The sequence below is a fragment of the Triticum dicoccoides genome, chromosome 5B (genome assembly GCF_002162155.2).
Source record: "Triticum dicoccoides isolate Atlit2015 ecotype Zavitan chromosome 5B, WEW_v2.0, whole genome shotgun sequence".
NCBI lineage: Eukaryota > Viridiplantae > Streptophyta > Magnoliopsida > Poales > Poaceae > Triticum > Triticum dicoccoides.
This window is the reverse complement of record NC_041389.1, coordinates 237,040,075-237,047,210: the sequence shown is the minus strand read 5'-3', so window position 1 is coordinate 237,047,210 and position 7,136 is coordinate 237,040,075.

Genomic DNA, 7,136 nt, shown 5'->3' with positions numbered 1-7,136 from the left:
TCGCTCGTGCAAGCCCATCGCCTCCCGACCCCGCCGCCGGCGAGCGCCGCCGCCGCCTCGCCCTCGCCGCCTCCGCCCTTCGCCGTCCCGTCGTCGGCGAGCCGCCGCAGCCGTCGGCCGCGGGAGCCCTGCGCCCGAGTCCCCGTGGCTCCTCTCTCCGCCACCCCGAGCGCCGCCCCGCGCCACCAGCTCCTCCCGCCAGCCGCCGTCCGCGCCGGAGCTCCAGCGAGCTCCTCACCCCGGTGCCGCGCCGCCGCCCCCGGCCATCCCGTGTCGCGCCCCTGGCCGCCCCGTGCCTCTCCGGCCCGGATCCGGCGAGATCCGGCCGAGAGCGCCCCGGATCCGTCCTCCCCGGCGTCTTCCTCGTCCTCTCCGGCAGCTACTCCGGCGAGCTTCTCCAACGTGCCTTGATTTCCGTGCAAGGTTGACTCCCCCCCCCCTTCTGAAAAACTGCCAAGTCCCCGAATCTATGTAATTTTCATGCCATGTTCATCGCATTGTATCTCTGCATCCGTAGCTCCGTTTCATGCGTGTAATATGTCAAATTGTTCGCCTCAACGAGTACATCATTTCATTCCATTGCATCATGTTCATTTGAGGTCATATTTATGCCTGAATCATCATTGTAAGAGTGTTTCATAATGTTTTCTGCTGTCTGTTATCAGAACGAGTTCTTTTGTCATTTTTGCCATGATTGATGTGTGCATCCTATGAGGTTGATGTCTTCATGTGTTTTGATCTATGCTATGTCTTCTTTACAGAGATGCTTACCATGTATTTTTGTGATCAATGTGGTGACTAGCACAAGCATGCAAACTAGGCATCGTGATGTTGCTGATTTTAGTCCCTGTTCTACTGTTATTTTGATGCCATGTAAACATGATGCTACAGAGAGATCCATGCATATTTTGAGATACTTCAGTAAGGGTGTTTTGAACATATGGTTTTTGTCTATCCATTCATGCCTCTGGTTGCAATTATGGAGTAGTCTAGCATGTCATTTGAGTGCTCTACTTTTGCTTCTAAATGTTTCCTGGCAGATTGTTTACATGTTATTCAATTTGGCCAAGGTTGCTATAGTTGATCCTTGCATGCTATGGACTTGTTCTTGACTTGGTTTGTTTCACAAACATGTCCTCTTGATGATGTTATGCTTATCTTGTCATTCAATGACTTGTGGTGAGTGAATCGAGCTTGTTAAGTAGTGTACATGATGTTGCTGTTTTGCTAGGCTGAATCTGTTATTTCGTGATGCCATGTAAACATGTTGCTACTAATCATTCTATGCATAATTTGGAGATGTGCTCTAAATATGTTTTGATCTACATGTCATCCTCTAACCATACATGCCCCTGGTTGAATTTATAGATTGTTGTAGATTGTTCATATCTTGCTCCAAAGTTGCTTCATAATGTTGCTGTCAGCCTGTTAACATCAAGTTCAGTTGTTATCATGATTGTTGCTAGTGATCCATGCACCCTATGGACTTGCTATTGCCATGCTTAGCTTCACAAACATTCCTTCTTACTGTTGGGTGCCTTGCCATGCTATATATTTCTCTGTAGTGAGTTGCACAAGCTCATTTACATGCCTTCATAATTCTGTTCCTGCCATGTATGAATCTGTATTATAATTTGCCATGTTCACATGGGTTCCATCATATTTTCTGAACCTTTTTGGCTGATGGTCAGTAAAGGACTTTTGATCTATGCATTTAGTAGATTCATGCCATGCCTTTGTTTGCCATGATAAGTTCCTGTAACATGTTTTTTGATAGCTCTAAACATTGCATCGTGATGTTATTTTCTGCAAAGTCTGAAATTGTTATTACTTGCAATCTTACCATGTGTGTTTGAGCATGTTTTAGTAGTTTCTGGAGATAGCTCAGTGTTCATGTTTTGTTGTGCTTTACCTGTACATCATGTAAATGCCTTTTCTTATTATGTTGGGGTGCTCTAGCATGTTGTTTTGATGCTTGCAATATGCCTAGTTGCTGTTTTGGACAGATTGTTGCTATAACTTGTATAGTGTGTGTGTGTTGAACCGTTGCTCCGTTTTGAGTGTGCTCTATATGAAACTTGCTTAGAATTGCATGTAGTTTCATATTATCATGTTGAATCCTTGTTTTGAGGTGTTTGCTAGATGTTTGGGTGCATTTTGCATCAATGCCATGTTTAACTTGTTTTGCTCATATCTTCTAGGCCGTAGCTCCAAACTAAATGAACTTTATATGTAACTTGACTAGAATCTCATGTATATCATCTTGGTGAATCTTAACTTGCTGTTTAACAACTTGAACATAAGGTTTATTCAGATCTGGACCAATTTCGAAATTTGCATATGAGGACTTACCAGAATTGTTATATGTTGTTCCCGGCCTCATTTAAACTTGCCTTGATGTGTTGTTCTTGTTTGCATCATCTCTTGCCATGAGTAGCTTCATGTAGTCTTGTCATGCATCATTCTTGTTTGTACATCATGCCTTGTTCATGTGTGGTGTGTTTACTATGTTGTGTGCTTCTTCTCGATAGTTCCTGTTTCGTTGCGATCGTGAGGATTCGTTCGTCTACGCTTGGTTCGGCTTCATCTGTTCGTCTTCTTCATGGACTCATTCTTCTTCCTTGCGGGATTTCAGGCAAGATGACCGCTACCCTGGATCTCACTACTATCATTGCTATGCTAGTTGCTTCGTTCTATCGCTATGCTGCGTTACCTATCTTTTGCTCATCAAGCCTCCCATATTGCCATGAACCTCTAACCTTTGACACCTTTCCTATGCAAACCGTTGTTTGGCTATGTTACCACTTTGCTCAGCCCCTCTTATAGTGTTGTTAGTTGCAGGTGCAGTTGAAGATTGCTCCTTGGTGGACAGGATTTTGTTGGGATATCACAATATCTCTTATATTATTAATGCATCTATATATTTGGTAAAGGGTGGAAGGCTCGGCCTTATGCCTGGTGTTTTGTTCCACTCTTGCCGCCCTAGTTTCCGTCATACCGGTGTTATGTTCCCGGATTTTGCGTTCCTTACGCGGTCGGGTGATTTATGGGACCCCCTTGACAGTTCGCTTTGAATAAAACTCCTCCAGCAAGGCCCAACATTGGTTTTACCATTTGCCTCACCATCACCTACATTTCCCTTGGGAGTAATTAACCCGAGGGTCATCTTTATTATAGCCCCCCCGGGCCAGTGCTTGTCTAAGTGTTGGTCCGAACTAGAGCCCTTTGCAGCGCCCCTCAGGGAAACTTGAGGCCTGGTTTTAGTTGTACGGATTGCTCATCCGGTGTTGCCCTGAGAACGAGATATGTGCAGCTCCTATCGGGAATGTCGGCGCATCAGGCGGCTTTACTGGTCTTGTTTTACCATTGTCGAAATGTCTTGTAAACCGGGATTCCGAGTTTGATCGGGTCTTCCTGGGAGAAGGTCTATTCCTTCGTTGATCATGAGAGCTTGTCATGGGCTAAGTTGGGACACCCCTGCAGGGTATAATCTTTCGAAATCCGTGCCTGCGGTTATAGGCAGATGGGAATTTGTTAATGTCCGGTTGTAGATAACTTGACACCAGATCCGAATTAAAACGCATCAACCGTGTGTGTAGCCGTGATGGTCTCTTTTCGGTGGAGTCCAGGAAGTGAACACGGTTTCTGGGTTATGTTTGACGTAAGTAGGAGTTTAGGATCACTTCTTGATCATTGCTAGCTTCACGACCGTTGTGCTTTCTCTCTTCTCGCTCTTATTTGCGTATGTTAGCCACCATATATGCTTAGTCGCTGCTGCAACCTCACCACTTTACCCCTTCCTTTCCCTTTAAGCTTTGCTAGTCTTGATACCCATGGTAATGGGATTGCTGAGTCCTCGTGGCTCATAGATTACTACAACAACAGTTGCAGCTATAGGTTCATGCGATGATCATGACGCGAGAGCGATGCTTGCTTGCGTTGAGTTCTTCTTCTGCTTCTTCTTCGATCAGGGGATAGGTTCCAGGTCGGCAGCCTGGGCTAGCAGGGTGGATGTCGTTTGAGTTTCTGTTTGTGATTCATCCGTAGTCGGATGATGCTCTTATGTATTGTGATGTTGTATTCATGTGGCATTGTATGCCTTATGTATGTATCCCCATCTATTATGTAATGTTGATGTAATGATATCCACCTTGCAAAAGCGTTTCAATATGCAGGTCTATCCTTGGTGGGACCTTCGAGTTCCTTTTGGATAGGGTCACATATTGGGCGTGACAAGTTGGTATCAGAGCCTCGACCGACCCTAGGAGCCCCCTTGATTGATCGTGTAGTTTGGCCGTTGTTGAGTCTAGAAGAAAACTGTTTTCAGAGTCTAGTTATATCGGAGAGTAGGAATTCTTTTTACTCCTCAGCCCCTTCGTCGCTCTGGTAAGGAATCTTGACATAGGTGTTTTGAATTACATCTCTTCCCCTTCAAATTTTTCTTTAGGATCACGTGGTTAGTTTTCGATCGTTGGTTCTCAGCTCTTTTTATCCGGTGCATTTCTCGTCAAGTTGACTCGAGCCTCTTCATCTTTGAGTTCAATCCTCAGTCCGCTCCCAATGTAGTTGTTTTTCTGTCCTTAGTTGTTTTCTTTCCCACCTGCCCTCCCTGTTTTTCTTCTTGGAACCGGAATCTGTAATCGAGTATCCATCCTACTCGTGTGAAGCCTTTGCTTTCTTTCCTCAATGATTTCAACCGGTGTTTTCTCTTCAGTTATTCGTCGATTTCCCCTTCCAAGATGATTTTGTTTTCCCTCCCTCCCACCCTTTTCTTCCCGGAGTCTAACTCTTTCTCAACAATCTATTTCATTCGTGTGGAGCCTCTTTAGTCTTTCGTCAATTGTTTCAACCGGTGAATTCTCGTTTTGTTCGACATTCTTCATCTCTTTTACGGTGGACTCAATTCAAGTTTTTCGGGTTGATTATATTCTTTCCCTCAGCTCAAGTGTTTTCCTTGCTCGTTCACCTCTCGCCAGTTAATCATTCCGGAGTTCGTAAGACATCTCAGGAGATTTGTCTGTGTTCCAATTAATTCCAGGTTGTCACCTCATCCAAATATTTCAAGTGTTCCGGTGCATCATCAATCTTTTCAACAATCCTTTTCAACGGTGTTATCTCTTCAGTGGGCCCTAACCCACAGGTCTTTTTCCAGGATCTTACCTAACTCTTCTAATTCCCCCAGAGTTATTCCTAAATTCTTTTCAAGTGTGACGTAAGAATGGATTCCATCAGTCACATGCCTTTTTTCCAAGATCGATTTCAAATCATTTCATTGTTGGCTCAACCTCTTCGTTTTTCATTCTCCCGGAGTATCCCAGTAATTTTGGTGGTTTTTTCTCGTCGTCTTTTGAAGACCGAAGAAGAGTTTTTCCTCTCAATCTTGTCCGTTCTCTCGAAGTTTCGTGGTTCTAGCTTCATGTTATCCTCTTGAATCATTTCAGATTGTCAGATATTCTTTCTTAACCATCCGGAGTTTGTCAGAAGTTGTTTTCCCATTTCTTTTCACCGGAGGCCACCATTCCAGTTACCGTTCGCTATTTATCCCGGTGCTTCGTTCAAGTGCTTTTAATCAGATCGACTTCTTCCCATTTTCTTGCATCTAAATCCCCTCAAACATATTTGTTCTTCTAATTCTTCCCGGTGATTCATTCTCTCTTTCGTCAGTCATTTTCGAATTCTTACGGTGGTTCATTCAGATTCTTTTTCCTTGATTATCATATTAATTCATTCATTCTTTCCAATCCTATCGGTGGTTCATGAAGACCTTCCTCAAGTTTGCGCTATATCTTCTCAATCCTTTTCAAGAAGAATAAGTAGTAGGCGAAATCCATGCTAGTCATCAATTTAATTTGATGAAGGATAAGCATACAATAAATCTTATTCTTATTTCATCCAAGTGAGTAATCTTTTCCTTCGGAGTTTGTTCTTGATGAATAAATTCTAGTTCCAAGTGTTTTCATCTTTTCTTTTCCGGAGTTCAATTTCCTCGGCCATTTCGTCAGAAACCCCATCTAAATCATCGCAAGGCTTTAATCTTATCCTTTTCATCTTTCATTTTATCTCGTCATCCTTTTGTTACCGGAGTTCTTCATGGTGGCTCGTCATGATTCAATTCTTTCCTCAAGTGTTCATCAAGATTCTTATCGTAGGAGTTCAAGTATCTTTCCTTCTTGCCTTTCGAAGTGCAATTAATTCTTCATTTTCTTTTGAAGTGGAGTTTTGCATTCCTTCGTTCTTCTCAGCTATTCAATCTTTTCCGTTTGTGTCCGGTTATCACCTCATGATCTTGAGATGTTACCTATAAGACCAAAACAAGCTTATTCTTTCGTTGTTGATTTTCTCAACAACTCCGTTTAAAACTTCCTTCTAAAGATGCTTTCTATGCCATTCGTGGCACAAGTTGTCATTTTCTTCTCCGTTCTTTCATTCAATTCTTTCATTTCTTCCGGAGGTTTTGTGTTGTTCATCTCGCCAAGTGTCATCCCATCTTGTGAAGTTCATGTTCTAATCCTTCCATTTTCAGCCAGAGTGCTGCCTAAATCTTTTAAGCCTTATTCGTTTCTTATCTCGTTTTAACTGGAGTGGTTTCATAGTCTATCTGATTCCGTGAGCTTTCGATTCTCGTCATTCTCGTTGTTCCTCTCTTCTTCTCGAGTGCTCTCGATTCTTTGCTTCTTCTCTTCAGTTCTTGTTTCACCTCATCCTTTTCTCTCCCGTCTCGGTCCTAAGATCTCGAGACGAGATCTCTTGTTAGTGGAGGAGTGTTGTAACGCCCCGGGTCCGATGCGCTAGGTGTCTGCCAGTTATTTGTTGTCATTGCCATGTCATTCGCTTGCGTGTTGCATTTTATCATGTCATCATGTGCATTTCATTTTGCATACGTGTTCGTTTCATGCATCCGAGCATTTTCCCCGTTGTCCGTTTTGCAATCCGGCGCTCCTATGTCCTCCGGTGTTCCCCTTTTGTCTCTCGTTGTGAGCGGGTGTTAAACTTTCTCGGAATGGCCCGAGGCTTGCCAAGTGGCCTTGGTATAGCACCGGCAGACCGCCTGTCAAGTTTCGTGCCATTTGGAGGTCGTTTGGTACTCCAACGGTTAACCGCGCAGCCCGAAACCCCCCTTTCTCTATGCAGCCCAA